This window comes from Puma concolor, chromosome E3, assembly GCF_028749965.1.
Source record: "Puma concolor isolate L17-30 chromosome E3, mPumCon1.1.hap2, whole genome shotgun sequence".
In the NCBI taxonomy this organism is placed as follows: domain Eukaryota; kingdom Metazoa; phylum Chordata; class Mammalia; order Carnivora; family Felidae; genus Puma; species Puma concolor.
In genome coordinates, this window is record NC_141682.1 from 3,435,331 (window position 1) to 3,454,343 (window position 19,013).

General features: G+C 42.3%; 1 protein-coding gene across 2 annotated transcripts in view; it reads left to right on the forward strand.

Annotated features, from left to right (window-relative positions):
- SDK1 (sidekick cell adhesion molecule 1) overlaps positions 1-19,013 on the forward strand; it is an 888,233-nt gene that overhangs the window by 455,669 nt on the left and 413,551 nt on the right. The window lies entirely within an intron of this gene.

A 19,013-nucleotide genomic window follows, 5' to 3' on the forward strand; every position in this document is an offset into this window, starting at 1 on the left:
GTTTCTAAGTTGTTTATTTTGTCCATTTTGACAGGTGAGGTGGTATCTGAGTGTGGTTTGGTGTGTATTTCCCTGATGATGAGTGATGTTGAGCATTTTTTCATGTGTCTCTTCACTATTTGGATGTCTTTGGAGAAGTGTGTATTCATGTCTTTTCCCCATTTCTTCACTGGGTTATTTTGGGGGGACTGTTAAGTTTGGCAAGTTCTTTATAGATTTTGATACTAACCCTTTATCTGATACATCGCTTGCAAATATCTTTTCCCATTCTGTCGGCTGCCTTTTAGTCACTTCTTTACATGTTTTCATTTAAGGGAGTAAGTGAATTCTTTGTTTTATATTTTGATAGTAAGTTTTCCTGAATATTTGTTTTTATTTGGGTTTAATCCACTGCATTGTAGTTGTTTCTGATTTTATTCTTTGTTACTGAATCATTTCCAAGATTACAAGTGAAATTTTAAAGGATGTAAGCTTTTAATGCTTCAAAAACATTAAAATGTTGATAGTGGGGAACATCAAACTCTGGGTTCTCTCTTGGAATCGGGAGCTGGGGGAAGCCATAGCTCACCACAGAGCCAGCAGACCTCCTGGTTCCAAGTTTGTAGGAAATGGTCTAACACCAGACCCAGTCTCCCCTTCACCCAATGTCTTGTCACTAACCACCTCTTTCCTGTGTAGTCCAGAGGGGTGTAAATCACAACAAAAGGTTTTTGCTCACCCACCTTGCTAGATATATTGGAAAGAAACGCCATTCATTACATGCTAATCAAACTGTAATTGCCTGTCTCCGTGATAAATAGATCATGAATAAGGTAGGTCTCTGAAGTGACACTCTCGGGGACGTGCCTTTCAGTCTTTACAGCCATGACATGCTTGTGACAAGAAAGCAGGCTTGCTGTTAGGGAGACAACAATGTTTCCCTCTATTGAAGGGAATTGGTTTTTAAAAATTTCACCTGCATCATAAAGAGGCATTGGAGAAAGTATGCCTCCCTGATTGTTTACATGGCAGTTAGAGAAGCAAGTTACTTTTAGTTTAAAAAGCAACCTTGTTGCCATATTGATTTAATCAGAGTTCTATTTGTTTGTGTCTGCTAATCTAATGTGTAATCAGAATCCCTAAATAGGAAATGGTTTCATTCCATTGCTCTGTATTCTGGAATGAAAGTGTGATGCTGGATTTACCATTAACATTTACCACCAGCTTGTCACGGACAGGCGCCGAAACCCTCTGCGTTATTTCCGTGCTCTCTCTGTGAGGCTGGTTCTGCCCTGCCCATCCTTCTGTTTTTCCCAGGGACAGCAATTAGAAATGAATGATCAAGAACAAAGCATATTAATCAGAGCACACACTTTATTCAGAATTTCTTAACCTTTAATGTTCCTTTTCCGTCCCAGGATATCCTACAGGATCCCACTGTTAACACTTAGGCCCCGTTTTTCCTTAGGCTCCTCCAATCTTTGGGAGTTTGTCAGATTTCCTTGTTTTTTTTGACCTTGACAATTTTAGGGTAGTGCTGGTCATATACTATGTAAAACATCCTTTATTTGGGGTTTCTCTGATATTTTTTCCATGGTTAGACAGAGGCCTTAATAAGTGTTTGGAAAGAGTATCACAGAAGTCAAGTGCCATTCTCATTGCATGATATCAAGGGCACGCCCTGTCAACATGACTCTTCGCTGCTGATGTTGACGTTGGAAGTGTTTGCTCCGGTGGCAATGTCTTCAGATATTCCTGGCAGTCTAGATGAGTGGTTCAGGGGCAGGGGGAGGATTTTATCCCTTAGGGGACACTTGGTAACAGCTGGGGACATTTTTGGTTGTCACACTGGGTAGAGGGGTGCTACTGACATCTTGTGGGTGAAGGCCAGGTGAAGGGTGAGGGACGCTGCTGGGCATCCTACGATGCACAAACAGCCATCCACTATAACTCTCTGACACAAATGTCAGTAGTGCCCAGGTTGAGAAGCACACGATTGCTTATGTTGTCTCCAGTTTTTTTCTGGTGCACCTTTGCCTAGACCCTGAGACATGTTATATTAGGTTTGGTGTAAAAGATGTTAGATGATCCCAGAGGACATCTGTGACCCTGGGTCAACCTAAGAATGAAACTTCTGGAATGACTTCTAGAACAGTGGTTACCACTCAGCATGTTTGACTAGGACCACCTATTTATTTATTTATTTATTTATTTATTTATTTATTTATTTATTTTTGAGAGAGAGAGAGAGAGAGAGCGAGAGCCAGTGAGTGAGTACGAGTGGGGGAGAGGCAGAGAGAGAAGGAGACACAGAATCTGAAGCAGCTCCAGGCTTTGAGCCATTAGCTGATTCGGGGCTCAAACTCGTGAACTGCGAGACCAGGACCTGAGCCGAAGTCGGATGCTCAACAGACTGAGCCACCCCGGCACCCCTGAAGACCTTTTTTAATGACCAGAACTTTCTAGGAGTCTCACAGAATTATTGACCTCTTATTTATTCAGTAAGTGAGAAAACGTATAATGGGGCTGTGTGCATACACGCCCCACACACAAAAACCACGGATTTAGTGCAATGTTTGTAGTAATTTCTATTAATCAGAACATCTGAAAAGCAATACTACATATGTGTCTGTGTGAGACCCACTGCGTATTCAGTCTGTAGGTAGTGCTTGGATATGTATGGATTTGATGGTCCCTGGAAGAAAATCCTTGTCCTCACAAGGGAAAATGGCTTACAGGTTGGGAATGAGGATAATTAGGATTCCTTTGAGACATAGGTGACCTAGAGAATACTCACATCAGTGGCTAAACAAGTGGTCAGCCTAGGAGATGGGAGGGACATCTTAACCCCACAGGCAGCGACTGATTACTAAATGTCTGCTAATGCAGGTGGGGATTCTAACATATTTTTCACGCCTTATCGCCTGTCATTAAGGGAATCTGGCAGCTGAGGCACTGGGCTGCTTTCTTTATCCCTAGTCAGAGTAGGAGCTCTGGAGAGAAGCCAGTGGATGGAAGAAACTATTGCCAAGGCTCTGAATCTTCTGGGACCATCTGTGTCCACTTTTTCAAAGAGCAGATTGTGAAATGACAGGAACATAGGACATGGGGGGTAATAGAGATGTGAACGAGAAGACTCCAGGAAGGCAGAGAGGGAACTGGTGCCAGCAGGAAGAGCCCGTCAGAAGATTAAGTGTCCTGGCAGCAGGACTGAGAGGATGAGGTGACAAATGGCCTTTTTCTCTGGGACAGAAGCCAATGGCATGTGAGAGTTGTGGCTTGGGTTCCAGATCTTAGATCATTTTCCCTTACTCACAAAATTAAGGTCCATATTCCTTCCAGGAAAGTAGCTAGAGCAAACAGATCAAAAGGCAAGCCAAGTAGAAGGGCCTCAGATGTGGTAAGAGGATGGAGGGCGCGAGAGGGTGTATAATCAGCTGTTTTGGCAACTGTACCCACCACACTCTAGCCTTGAAGATTTTTACTTTGGCTTCCAAACCGGAGGCATTTTCATGGTTATGCCATCAGTCTTTGAAATACAGCATCAGGCTTAAGGTCCCAGATGAACCTTAGGGTAGTTTTTATTTTGATAATTTTGTTTCTCAATTTATATTCTCTACTTGTCTTTTGAGTAGCGTATCAGTTAGCTATTGCCGTGTAACAAACCATTTCCAAACTTAGTGGTTTCAAAGAATAACTTTTTGTTATTCCTCATGAGTCTCTGGGTCAGTTAGGTGTTCTGTTGATCTGGGCTCACTTATACAGCCATGGTCATGGAGAGCAGGATGCCTGGGAATGGCTGATAAAGGATGGCCTTACATGGATGGCATTTCTCTTCCACATGGCTCCTATATCTTTCCATAAGGCTCACATGGGCGTGTTTTCACAGTAAAGGGTCCAGGAGAGAAAGCAGGAATTCACAAATGCTTTTTCAAACTGCCACTTGTGTTACATTTGCTACTGAACCACTGTGAAGCAAGTCACATGACCAAGTCCAGCCTCCACGCGGGAGGACGCTACTCCAGAAAGTGGATACAGGGAGGCGGAGATGTTCTAGAACTGGTGAAATACTAAGCAAGCCAGTTGATACCTGCTAGTTGTCAGAAGGACTTTTCTCCTGCTGATTCTTTTATTTTTGGTGTTGTCGTTTTGGAGCAAAACATTATGGATTTTAGTCTGCTTGCTAGTTGAGATCCACCTCAGCAGACATCTTGACTACACATTTTAAATTGGTAATTTTTCTGTCTCTTAACCTGTTCCATCTGTGATCATTCTATCACCTACATGATGATGACAGAAACCCCAGGAATGCAAACACTACTCTAATACAGCCTGTTCAGAGAACTGAATAAAAGAAGGATATAGATTTATGAAGAAGCAGAATGGAATCCCATGGAGAAGAACCTCCTGCTAATTTTATTTTTAGGATGAAATGATGAAGGAAGACGTATGCGTTCCAGTTGGCTTTCTGGTTTCTAGCAGTAGGCGGTGCAGAATCGCGAACTGGGACCTCCAGCTGTCTGTGTGTTTTGTCAGGAGGGCATGGGGAAACTGCCGATTTTTGAACTGTTGTGATCAAATGGGTACAGGAGAATTGATAAATATATATGAATATCAAAATGCATTTTTGCACTTTGGGAGGAGAGATATACCATGTTACTTGGAGCTCTTTAAAATAGAATAAAGTGGAACTTTGTAACGTTCCAAGGTAAAGATAAGATTTTTCTAAAAGTTTACACGGTAAGTTTCTACTTCATGCCATTCATATTTACTCATTCCCATCTGTCCTCTCTCAATCTTAACTATTTCTCTTTGCATATTTTTTGTTCGATGCTAATAATTATACTTTTATATTCTTACTGGCAACACATTTCTCCATGTGGGATGTTCTGAGACTGAGAGGCAAACACTAATTAATCCTTGCAATATGTCTTCTTTATTTGTTTAATCAAGACACTGAAATGCCTAGGAGTTTAGCAACAGAGAGGATGCAAATGAAGCCTTCAGTTCAGGATTCCATAGCTGCTACAGTAAGCATCATAAGGCAGAGCCCGTGAGACAGCTCAAGGCTTAACCCTCGCTGGACTATAAGGGTTGTGACTAGATTGTTCGGAGGAGCTGCTCACGGTTTCCTCAAGTGGCCATTCTTTCTGTGGAGAGGGAGCATTTTGGTTGGAAGCCATCCAGTGGAATCTAAGGGGACAACCCCATTTCTAGGAAGGGATCTAAGGGGACAACCCTGTTTCTAGAAACTAACAATGAGTTTTAAGGGGACAACCCAGTTTCTAGGAAGTAATCTTAGGAGCTGTGGATTTGCCTTTTGGTCTATACATTGGCAAGCACCCCATCCCTGGGACTCTGTGTTTTTTTTCCCCAATTAAATAAAATGGACCCTATGGAATTCAATGAGAAGCATAGAAGCGTTTGACAAGTTTCTTAAAAAGAAGGTGTTATATCATATATCACTATGAATGTCTAACTTTGTAATGTGTTTGGTCTTTAAAAGGTCTTTAAATTTATCACCTGGTGTCTTAAATAGGCCACTTGAGTCAAATTCTGATTTTTCAGTGGATACTTAGTCTGAAGAACAGGATGGGATGAGAATAGTTACTACATTGGGAAGCGTTCTGAATGTGTGCAGTTAGGTGGCTGTGCACAAGAAATTATTTGTAATACTTCACTCAATAGAGACTGTCTCATGAGTTAGTTTTCACCCTTGATACACAGAGATCACAGGCAGTAGAAGCATCCCTTTTAATTCAAGTGGATTCACTCAGTTCTTTCTTCAGAACTGCAGCTTCCGAGTTTCCCTGCTCTGGGGTCAGAGTGTTGACAGGTGAGTGGCTGTGGAGCTGTGGCTTCTGTCCCCGGCTGCCTTCTCGAGCCCCACCCCATTTTATAGGGCAGTTAATATCTGCATCACCCTCAGCCCCTGAGTGCCCAAGGCTATGTCTGTCTTCTTTGGCTCTTGCTTCCCTAGCCCTTGGTGCAGTGACTAACAATAAAGTGGTGAGGACGTATTTATGAAACGAAGGAGTGAATTGAAGAGCGTGGGGGGCTAGGAGTGGCTCCCCTCAGTGGTGTTTCGGAAACCAGTTGTCTCTCAGCCTTCTCTGCACGGAGTTTACCCCAGTTCTCATGCCCTACAGTGACTGTTGTCAGGACAGATGGCTCTCGAATCTGAATGCCATCAGGATCACCTTGGACCCTTGGCGTGGACTCCCACCCCCCAGTTACTGAGTTAGGTTCTCCAAGTTTAAGTTTCATAAGACTCCAGAACGTCTCAGATCACCTACCCTGAGAAAGCACGTCCGGAACTGTTGGTGCAAACCTGCCACGTGCCCTGGTTGTGCCCGTAGTGAAAGCGCCTTTGCTGTGGCCCAAGTTCCCAGTAAGTCGAAGGCTCGTAGAACCCATTTTATCTTCATGACAGGTGGTTGGAATTAAGGAGCAAAAGCTCTCTTCATTTACCTGTGAGATCCTGCTGGTGTTTAACTATAGTTGTCATAAAATTTATTCCAGTCGGGGTGCCTGGGTGACTCAGTCAGTAAGCATGTGACTCTTGATTTCAGCTCAGGTCATGATCTCATGGTTCGTGAGATTGAGCCCCACATCAGGCTCCATGCTGGCGGTGTGGAGTCTACTTGGGATTCTCTCTCTCCCTCCCTGCCTCTCCCCCACTAGTGTGCCACAACATGCTCCCTCTCAATAAGTAAACTTTAAATAAAATTTATATTTATTTCTATCATTAGACTCTGCCACTCTAGAGCAGCAGCCTAATGCACAGTTGGTGCTCTGTAAGGAGCGGGGGAGGGATGCCTGAATTCTGTGACCTGCTTGAAAATAAATCAACATTGGCATAACTAGATGAAAAAGAATGTTAGGTTTGTCTTCACACATCTATCCAGATTAATAAAAAGGTTGTGAAATCTGCTTTCCGACTTTGATTCACTATAGGTGATGTTAAAAACGATACTTGAATAGATTCATTTTAGAATTTTAATGGAACTGCGCCTTCAGTGTTAAGTCCGTAATTCAGTAAGAGGGTTAAATGTATCAGTTAAACGTATTACCTGAGATGAGTTAGCGTTTGCAGTTTCTATAATGTTTCCTTTCCAAAACTTGGTCAAATGAAATAACCCATTAATTAAACACTAGGTCTCTTCCAATTGGAGGAAGTGAATGTATAATATCAAAGGCTGGAGGCCAAATTCTGAGATGTATGGGACATTTGTTGTAAGTGTGGCTCATGTGTGTCTAAGCCACTTAATCTACTGTGTGGTTTTTGAGATGAACAGCCTCCCTCTCAAAGACAAATTATAATATCTTTGGGATCAGCCTTTTTTGCGCAAAATGTTTCATCCCCAGGAGTCTGTATTTTCCAAGTTCAGCACAAAACAAGCTCGTGGCAGAATTAGGAAGTAAGCAATGCATCTTTCGCGTCAAGTGTCCCCCACTTTCCTTTATGTGCCCGTGTTCGTTAGAGCTCCTGTAGTCGCATGAAAACCACTCAAAGTGCTTTAAGCCCAATGGAGAATTTATAATTAGATTCTGAGACGTATCTTCGGAATCCTAGGGCCGGAGTCCAGCTAGAACTCAGGAGGGCCTTGGATTAGGGAGCTAGAAAACCCTCTAGATTTTCTCTGTGTTCCTCTAATAATTTTACTTCACTCATTTATTTCACTACATCTCAGTTTCTGTTTCTTTTTCATTTTTTATTTTTAATTATGCTAAAATACATATAACTTATAATTTAACCATCTTGACCATGTTTAGGCGTCCAGCTCAGTAGTGCTTGGTATATTCACACTGTTGTACAACCAGTCTCCAGAGCTTCTCCATTTTGCAAGACTCGACCTCCATTAAACAACCACCTGGTCCTTTCCTCCCTCAACCCCTGGCAACCCCTGTACTACTTTACGTTTCTTTGGGTTTGACTACTCTGGGTGCCTCATGTAAGTGAAATCACACAGTGTTTGTGGTTTGTTTGTTTGTTGTGACTGGCTTATTTCGCTTAGCAAAACATCCCAAAGGTTCATCCATACAGTAGCATATGTCAGAATTTCCTTACTTTTTAAGAATGAGTGATATTCCATTGTATGGGTAGACCACATTTTGTTTATCCGTTCATCATTTGATGGACACTTGGATGGCTTCTACCTCTTAGCCATTGTGAATAGTGCTGCTCTGAACATGGGGGTACAAATACTTTCTTGACACCTTGCTTTCAGCTCTTTTGGTATGCGCCCAATAGCATTGCTGGATCATGGGATAATTCTGTTTTTAATTTTTGAGGAACTCCCACACTGTTTTCCATAGTGGCCATGCCATTTTACACTCCCACCAATTTATCAGGCTTCCTGTTTCTCCACATCCTCGCCAACACTTGTCATTTTCTCTCTTTTTGATAGCAGCCATTCTAGTGGATGTCAGGTGATCTCGATATGGTTTTTTTTTTTTTTTTAATGTTTATTCATTTTTTTTTTAATTTTTTTTTTCAACGTTTTTATTTATTTTTGGGACAGAGAGAGACAAAGCATGAACGGGGGAGGGGCAGAGAGAGAGGGAGACACAGAATCGGAAACAGGCTCCAGGCTCTGAGCCATCAGCCCAGAGCCCGACGCGGGGCTCGAACTCACGGACCGCGAGATCGTGACCTGGCTGAAGTCGGACGCTTAACCGACTGCGCCACCCAGGCGCCCCAATGTTTATTCATTTTTAAGAGAGAGACTGAGCAGAGAGAGAGAGAGAGAGAGAGGGAGACACAGAATCCAAATCAGGCTCCAGGCTGTGAGCTGTCAGCACAGAGCCCTATGTGGGGCTCGAACCCATGAACCATGAGATCGTGACCTGGGCTGAAGTCGGGTGCTTAACCGACTGAGCCACCCAGGTGCCCCACGTGTTTTGGATTTGCATTTCCCTACAGGCCAACTGATCTGTTTTCACCTTTGCTGCCAGTGCTTCTGGTGTCATATCAGGAAATCATATTAAATCCGATCTCATAAGGCTTTTCTTCTGCTTTCTTTCTAAGAGTTATATAGTTTTAGGTCCTACATTTAGGGCTTTGATTCATTTCAAGTTCGTTTCGTTTATGGTATAAGTTCATGGTCCAACCAACTTCATTCTTCTGCACGTGGATGTCCACTTTTTCTAATACCATGTTTTGAATAGAATGTTTTTTTCCCTATTGAATGTTCATGGCACCCTGGTCAAAAATCATTTCACTACGTATGTGAAAGGGTTTATTTCTGGGCTCTCTATTGTGTTTCACTGGTCTGTATGTTAGTGTTTATGCCAGTACCTCATTATTTTAATTACAGATATGTAATAAGTTTTAAAATCAGGAAGTGTGAGACTTCTGACTTTGTTCTTTTGCAAGGTTATTTTGACTTTTTGGGGTCCTTTGAGATTCATGTGAAATTTAGGATGGATTTTTCTATTTCTGCAAAAACAGCATTGGGATTTTGATAGTGCCTACATTAAAATCTCTAGATTACTTTGGGTAATATTGACATCTTAATAATATTAAATCTTCCAATCTGTGAACACAGAATGTCTTTCCATTTATTTGTGTCTTCTTTAATCTCTTTCAGCAATATTTTGTAGTTTTCAATGTGCACGTCTTTTATTTCTGTGGTTGAGTTTATTCCTAAGTATTTTCTTCTTTTTTGATGCTATTTTTTGATGCTGTTTTAAATGGAATTGCTCTTTTTTTCCCCTAGGTTTATTTGTTTCTTTTGAGATGGGGGGAGGGGCAGAGAGAGAGGGAGACCAAGTGAATCCCAGGCAGGCTCTCCATCATCAGCACAGAACCTTATGTGGGGCTTGAACACATGAACCATGAGATCATGACCTAAGCCGAAGTCAGAAGCTTAACCGACTGAGCCACCCAGGTGCCCCGAGAGATAATTTCCTTCTATTCCCACTTTGTTGGGTGCTTTTATCATGAAAAGGTATTTGTTTTTGTTAAGTGCTTTTTCTGTGTCAGTTGAGATGATCACATAGTTTTCCCCTTCATTCCGTGAATGTATTTATATTGATTAATTTTCATATATTGCAACATTCTTGCAGAGGTGAAATTTTACGGCTTTGTCAGGTCTTTCCTAGATATGTGCAAAGTCCTGCCCATGTATGTGGCCTTCTAAATTTCCTGCAATGTCTCAGCTTTTCAAAACTCATCTCATTCCCCAGTTTTTCCCTTTTAAGCTTTTTATCAGTCTGTTGATAGCTCCCACTAGTGTTGCTGCCTCAGGCTACTGCAATATTGAACAGTTGTCACGGATTATTTTCAACAAATGCCATTGCTGGGCATTGGTTGCAAACAAGGGATAGCACTTGTCATACAGAGTGAGGTCTGAGGCCAAATAAAGGTAAACGCTAAGAATGGAGCTTTTCAAGGGAACTTCTTGACCGACAAACTAGTAACAATTCTCTCTTCTCTTCCGCTTAGTGGCTCCAAGGCAACTTGGTTTGCATGGCTGCTGTGGTTGCAAGGCTGTTGGTTTTCAAGGATCCTGTGGAAGTGGGGAGAGGGATATAGCGATGGGACAAGTAAAAACACCCACGTTTGCTGGTTTTGACAAGGGTCATCAGTTTTTCTTTAATAAACACTCATTGGATTAGCCTCTGACTAATTTCCAGAGTTCTGAAAAAGGTTTTGCCACTGTTGTCGTTAATTTAACGGATAATTGGATTTCCGGCAGTTTTTATTCTGCCATTCTGGAGACGCTCCTCTCAGGTGAACTGTGGTTCAGTCGGGTGTGGACGCAGGAAGAGTCACTGTGTACAGAAGAGCTGTCAGGAACCTGACCTTGCAGTTAATGTGCTGCCCGCTGCCCCCTGGAATCACAGGGAGTAGAATGTCTGCAGATTACAGAACACTTGGCTTCCTGGGCCACATCTCATTGAACAGCCCACCCTACCACCTCGTACACCCCAAAGTGTTCTAGAAGATCAAGTTTTGGGGCTGATGGTGGGCTGGTGTCCAGAGCTGATGGCCAAGAAAGAATTCTTGAGATATCTATGTGGCAAAAATAATGATTTCATTAAAGCATGGGAACCCTCTGGAGAGACTGGTTATACATTTGGTAGTTGGGGAGGGGGGTTACAGTCAAGGGGGAGGTTCCAAAGAGATTTTCATATGCTAAAGAAGTCTTATAGGATACTGGAGGCCTAGCTATTGTCAAGCTAAGGTCCCCCGCTCCCCACCCCTCCGCAACACATTAGCATTAAGATAATAGGGTTAGGGGTAGTTCCTGGAGAAAATGTTACCCTGCCTGCCTCTAGTGTTTGTCAGTGGGCTGCAGTTTACAAGGAAATACAGTTTTATCTGCCATTTCCCTCTGCCTTTGTTTCCTGCTTCAGTAGGTACTTTCTGAAGTGCCGGGCAGTTCCTCCTCCACCGACCTGGGAACTGGTGGCAATGTTTTCAGTTTGTCTGGGAGAGTTGTTGGAGCACCCAGAACTTTGGAAAGACCCTGTCAACCTGATGGGGTTTTGGAGTGATGGTGGGGTTCATGGGGTTCAGAGCTGATGGCCAAGAAAGAATTCTTGAAGACGTCTTTGCTGCAAAAAGGTGATTTTATGAAAGCATGGGGACAGGACCCGTGGGCAGGAAGAGCTGCGCTGGGGTTGGGAAGCATGACTGGTTATACACCGTGGAATCTGGGGAGGTAAGGACAAAAGGGAGGCCTCCTCAGGGACTGTGATGTGCTGTAGAGGCCTCCGAAGATACCTGAGGCTTCACTAATGTCAAGCTAAGGTGGTTTTCCCTCCAGGAAGGCATTAACATCAGGGCAGCAGGAGGTTTCTGGAGAAATGTTCTACTCTGTATTTGCTGCAAGTATTTGTCAACGGGCTGTAGGTTATAAGGAAATTTGATTTCACCTGTCATTTCCTTCTAGCCTTTGTTCCCCACATCACTATGGCGGGGAAGGTGATGTTGGGGCTCCAGGAAACTGAGCTATAGGTTTCTGGAGATTAGGCTGTTGATAAGATTGCCTTTTTCTTGTAATTTACTAAGATATTTGTAAACTGATGGAGACTATGTCCTGCATGACTGTGATCTCTGTCAGCCAGGAGTGCTCGAGCAATGTCACTCATCTCCCACCCAGGAGGGACGGGAGGGGGGGGGCGGGGAGGGGGCGGTGGTGGTAAACAATGCCACACATCTCCCACCTGGAGGAGGGGGATGCTGCCTCCTGCTTTGCCCCCAGCCTGCCTCATGCTCCCTCCTCAGCCACACCTACACCATGGGAGCCCTGAGCAGTAATCTACAGCCCATGTCATCCCAGCCCCTGGGACACCCTTCGTCTCTACCCTGCTCTCCTGCGGTGGTCTGTGTGGGAGTTGTGTACCCCGCTGACTGTGCCATATGTGAATGAAGCTTATTTTAGTGATTTTAATCAGGAAATGATTAAAACAATTGGTTTTTAAAACTGTATATTTTGTCTGTGTTATTCTTGAATACTTGATTCATATTAACTAGTAGTTTGCCCTAATTAACTTTAATGTTACAGATTTGTGCCTTTTGAACTCAGCATGCAGATTTATGCAAATTATATAAAGCTTTTAAGCTAGGAGCCCTGGCATGTACATTTACAATCTCATCTATCCCCTGTCAGTATGTCACTAATTCGCCAAAGAAAGACATCAAACTGTTGGGATGGACAATGCTTGATCATTTTAACTTTACTACTGTGCAAGCCAGGGAGCACACAGTGAGTGTCTTACCCAGAGATGCACCTAGTTACCGACGTAGAGAAACCACCAATACCCGGGTGAGTTGATTTTGAGCTCAGCCCCTGCTCATTTTCTTGAATTGCCATTTATGTACCTGAACCGTAGCACATATGTAAGTGTGCTGTATTTTAGTGATTTCAGAATTAGTGTGTGAAATAGAAGGGACGGAACAGCAACATAATTAGATGTGGTAAATAGTAATAACACTATTGGAAAGGAAGAGAGAGAAGGAAAAATGTATCATTGTTTGCAAATGATGTCTTTGTCTCTCCAGAAAATCCAAAGTAATTGATTGAAAACTATTGAGAGTTCCTATTGATGAAGTTTTTGGGGTGATGGTGGGGGTCCCGAGCTGACAGCCAAGAAAATTCTTGAAGACATCTTTGGTGCAAAAAGGTGATTTTATTAAAGTACAGGGAAAGAACCCGTGGGCAGGAAGAGCTGCACTGGGCTTTGATGGGTAACAGATGATGTATCCTCAGGTTGGGAGGGGTTTAGGGATAGAGTCCGTCTCTGAGGTGTTTTGGAATCAAGGACTCCAGGACTTTGAGGGGCTAGGTACTGTCGAGAAAACACCATTCGTTACCGTTTAGTGAAACCCCAGGCACGAGACCCTTCAGATGTATATCAGGAAGGCCTAAGCTTGGAGTATGATTGCCAGCGTGTATCTTGGGGCACTTGAGATAAAGGAAGTTTCCGAAGGAATTTTTATATGCTAAAGTAGACTTACAGGATCTTGGGGGATCAGGATAATGTTAAGCCAAGATTGTCTTTTGCCCCTGGCAGAGTGTCATCATTCAGGCAGCTGAGCTCCTAGAGGGAGGTCGCTCTGCTGGTTTCCAAGACTTGTCAATGGGTTGTAGGCAGTAAAGGAATTTAATTTTTCATTTGCCTTAGTTTCTCACATCACCAGGGCAAGCACTTAAACCCCTCTCTTTGGTCTTGGGGGACAGGAGTGTCCAAGGAACATCACATATGTTCCACCTGGGGGGCGGGGGTGCTGTTAGCCTGCACTTTGCCCGCAGCGTGCCACGCGCTTCCTCGTCACTGCATTGTGGCGATTATGAAGGTATATCCTTGCCGTGTGGGTTTGTATCCCAGGTCAACCACGTGCTGCTGTGAGGTTTTTAGCAAATTAACCTCTCTATAAACGTTCTCTTCATCCGTAAAGTGGGGGTAATAATAGTACCTACCTAAGTTGTTTTAAGGATTAGTGAAAATCATATATATGTATATATTATAAATTTATATATAAATATATTTATATTTAATATGTTTATATATTTAAATATATATATTTAAAAGCATTTAGAACTGTACTAACCACATAACAGTTTAAATAATATGAAGTAGCTGTTTTTGTAGATCAAAATGGCTGGATATTGGCAATTTCGTCTAGTTTGACCTAAAAGCAGTAGAGAAACAAAACAAATGAACAAGGTTGGGGAAGAGGGAGGACAGAGAGACACCCCAAGAAACAGACTCTTAACTATAGAGAACAGACTGGAGGTTACCAGAGTGGAGGTGGGTGGGGGATGGGTGAATTAGGTGATGGGGATTAAAAAGTACACTTATCATGATGAGCACTGAGTAACGTACAGAATTATAGAATTAGTGTATTGTACACCTGAAACTAATAGAACACTGTATGTTAACTATACTGGAATTTAAGTACTTAATAGAATTTTAAAACAAGTTTAAATTTAAAAATAAAAGCAATGTATAAATGTTCTCTTTTTAGCATTTTTGCCACCAGTAAGATAAGTCAGTAAGAATGATTAGTCAAAAAATGAATGTTAAAAAATCAGATGATATCAACCTCTAGCATCACAGTGTGAAGAGCTCCACTGACCTACTCCACAGTAAAACTAATGAAAATTATTTTTAAAAAAAACCCCAGCATTTAAAGACTCTAGAAATTGTCCTGAGCACAAGCAACAAATAAAAATCTGTTGAAGAAAAGCTACAGAAATCCTTTTAGAAAGGTGAGAGTCTGTGGAATTTAAATCAAGCCTGCTCCTTCCTCATCATTCCCAGCTTCATCAAGGTAGACAGTCCACTCCAGAGTGCAAGGCCAAGCACACAGGGCTCCTTCTGCCTCCAGATCCCCATTAGAGGGCTTTTTTTTTCCAAGAAGGGCGGGACATCAGTGTTTCTTATCCTGCTGCAGCTCCCTGTTGTATTGTAAGGCAGTGGTTCCATGCCAGGAGAGGTAAGCTAAGAGGACCTCAGGCTTCTACCCTACCCCTCCCCTTGGAGCTCAGCTCCTAGAAGAGGCAGATGGGGCATGACACTCAGAAATTTGCTATTGTCCCCACTCCTAGCTCCAGTACCCTGGCTAAGAAATTTTTCCTGGCAAGCGATGGGAGGGAGGTCCTCGTGAAGTGAGAACAAATGGCGGACACCGGCTTTAGGGACTCCTGGCTCAGTCGGTTGAGCGTCTGACTTCGCCTCAGGTCATGATCTCATGGTCCATGAGTTTGAGTCCCGCATCGGGCTCTGTGCTGACAGCTCGGAGCCTGGAGCCTGCTTCCGATTCTGTGTCTCCTTCAGTCTGTGTTCCTCCCCTGCTCACACCCTGTTTCTCTCTCAAGAATAAGTAAAGATAAAACAAATTAAAAAAAAAAAAATTCTTCCAGAGAAGCCAGAATGTGATTAAGTTCATTTGTTGACTAATTTAGGCCTTGGGCTATTATTGGAAACAATAAAGCAGTCAACTGGAAATTAGTAGAGTTTAACAGCTGGGCATGTTCATGAAAAGAAAGGAAGAGACCCCTGCAAAAACCACTGTTACACCAGGGTGACCATCAGTATCCCCACAGAGCAACACTGGAAGCTTATCATTCTTGGGGGGAAATACACTTTACTAAAATAATACAGCCAGTCAATAAATAAGTAAGTAGTAACGAGTCCCATGGGGGGGGGGGGGGCGGGGAACCAGTACCCTGAACTGCAACAATATATTTTCTAAAATGTCCAGTTTCCAAAAGAAAACAGATGCATGCAAAGAAACAGGAAAAGTGTGTGACATACATTGAGGAGGAGTGGGGGGAAGCAGTCCACAGAAGCTGCTTGTGAGAGTGACCAGATGTCAGATTTATCAGAAAAGCCTTGAATTCACCATTATAAATGTGTTCACATAACTAATGGAAACCACAGTTAAAGAAGTTAGGTATAATGAAAAATTTGTACCAAATAGATGATATCAGCAAACAATTTATATACAGGAACCAAGTGGAAATTCTAAAGTTGGGAAGTACAATAATTGAAATTAAAAAAAAAATTGACTAGAAGGGCTAACAGTAGATTTGAACTGGCAGGAGGAATATACAAACTTGAAAATCTGTTGATAGTGTTATGAAAGCCAAAGAACAAAGAGAATACAGAATGAAGAAAAATGAAAAAAGCTCAGAGAAATGTGACACCATTAAGCACACCAACATATACAAAATGGGAATACCAAAAGGAGAGAGAGAGAGAGAAAGGAGCAGGAAAAAAAATATGAAGAAATAGTGGCTGGAAGCATCCCCAATTTATTGAAAAATAACCCACCCATCCAGGATGCTCAATGAACTCTATATAGGATAAAGACCAAAGAGATCCATGAACAGATGCATTGGAATAAAAATGCTGAAAGTCAAAGACCGAGAAAAATCTTGAAAGCAGCAAAAGAGAAGAATGGGTCGTTACTTGCCAGGGAAGTCCAGTAAGCTTAACATTTGGCTTCTCATCAGAAATGCTAGAAGCCAAAAAAAGCAGTGGGATAACATACAACCTGCTCAGAGGAAAAAAACTTGACAACCACGAATCTTACATCTTATAAACATATCCTTTAAAAACAAAGGTAAAAACTTTCCCAGCTAAACAAAAATTGAAGTTGTTGGTGTCAGGTCTTCCTCATAAGAAACACTAAAGGAACTTCTTCAGGCTAAAAGCAAATGACTCTAGAAGGTAATTTGAATCCACATGAGAAAACCAATCACACTGGTAAAGATCCATCAGGGAATTAAGGTCACAGGGCAGACCTCCACCCCAGAGGCTGAGAGACAGGTGAATACAGAGAATCACAACTGAGGTCAGGTACCTAAACAGAAGCCACCACACCACTAGATGACCAGAACACTAAGTGGTAGGTCTTGATGTATTACTGGAGGCTGACTCTGCACCGGCTGGAAGTTTAAAACTCCTGGAGGCTCAGTCTTAGGGGGCTTCCCCACTTTTGTAGGGTTTATCTCCTGGAATCTCACCTGATTTTTACTGTAAACATGGAAGAAAAGTTCTCTCCTTGCAGGCAGGGAAGAGAAAAATTAACCATTTTGAGACACACCCAGACCATTCTCCCTATGAAGTCCAGCTCTGTAAGGAAAACTATCTCATCAGAGCCTTATCTGACCTTGGAACAGGGCAATTAACCACTTTCAGAATCCTCCAGCCTTCTTGTCTCGTGTAAGGGAAGAGACAAATGGTCTAGTTTACTTCTTCAGGTCTCAGCCCAAGGACTCAGGCCCACTAAAAACTGGGACTTAACATTAAGATCACAGAATACTCTCCTTCCCAGGCATCTATCACCACATCAGCAGGGCTGCTATATAACCACTGTGGAGGGCAGCTGGGACAACTGCAAGACATGGACTGTATTTAAGAAGAGTTTTTCGGACCCCAAAGACAACAGGAACACAAGGGACAACAACAAGGGAACTTTTTTCTGGCACTACAGCTACAGAAAATGTTAAATACAGTCCAGCAACTAGTCAGCCTAACATAACACCTCACACTAAATACCTCCTCACATCAGTTTCTGTTATCCCTTCCATCATTCCTGGCTTTCAAAGAAAATTATAAGGCATGCTAAATAAAGAGCAGGAAAAATCAGTCCTAATAGTCAAATCAGGCATCAGAACCAGACTCAGATATGACAGAGATTATGGAATTACCAGATAGAGAATTTATAATAAGTATGATTGATATTTTAAGGACTCTAATGAAAAAAAAAAAAAAAAGATAACATGCAGCCATAGGTAGTATAAGCAGAGAGATGGAAACTCCAAAGAAGAATCAAAGGGAATTCTAGAAATAAAAAACTGTTAAAAAAAAAAAAAAAAGTCTTCAGTGGGGTCATTAGTCATGTGGACATGGATGAGGAAAGAATCAGTGAGCTGGAAGATATGTCAATAGAAACTTCTCAAAGTGGAATGTAAGGAGAAAAAACACAATGAAAAAATATCCAAGAACTATTGGACAATTAACAAAAAGTGTAGCATACGATAATAAGAATGGGATGCCTGGGTGGCTCAGTGAGTTAAGTGTCCAATTTGCAGTTTGCAGTCCAATTTGCAGTCATGATTTATGAGTTCAAGCCCCACATCGGGCTCCGTGCTGACAGCAGGGAGCCTACTTGGGATTCTCTCTCCCTCTTTCTCTGCCCCTTACCCCCTCACGTGTGTGTTGTCTCTTCTCTCTCAAAATAGTTAACAAAGAAAATAAGAGGAAGAACCATATCTAAAGGAGGGGTGCCTGGGTGGCTCAGTTGGCTGAGTGTCCAACTCTTGGTTTCAGCTAAGGTCATGATCCTAGGGTCATGGGGGAGCCCCACACTGGGCTCCAGGCTGAGTGTGGAGCCTGCTTATGATTCTCCTGCCCCCCACCCTACCTCTCCATTCTCTGCCCCACTCCCCCACTCATCCTCTCTCTCAAAAAAAAAAAAAAAAAGAAATATTTGAAGTAATAATAGCTGAGAATTCTCCAAATTAATTACAAATGCCAAACCTCTAGCTACTCCGAGAAACTGCTAGAACACCAATTAGGATAAATTCCAAGAAGTCTACTTAGGCACAGTCAAAATATTGGGGGAAAAAACAGATTGAGGAAAATGCATTACTTAGCAAGGAACAAGAATAAGAAATACATTGGGGTGCCTGGGTGGCTCAGTTGGTTAAGCATCCAACTTTGACTCAGGTCATAATCTCACGGTTCATGGGTTTGAGCCCCGTGTTGGGCTCTGTGCTGAGAACTCAGAGCCTGGAGCCTGCTTTGGATCTGTGTCTACCTCTCTCTCTGTCCCTCCTCCACTCATGTTATGTCTCTCTCTGTCTCTCAAAAATAAATAAACATTAAAGCAATTTATAAAAAAGAATAAGAATTACATTAGAAGTCTTGCTGGAAATCATTCAAGCAAAGAGAGAGCAGAGTGTAATATTCAAAGCATTAAATTAAAAAAAAAAAAGAAAAGAACAGCAACCTAGAATTCTATATCCAACAAAAATTATCCTTCAGAAGTGACTTTCTCACACAAA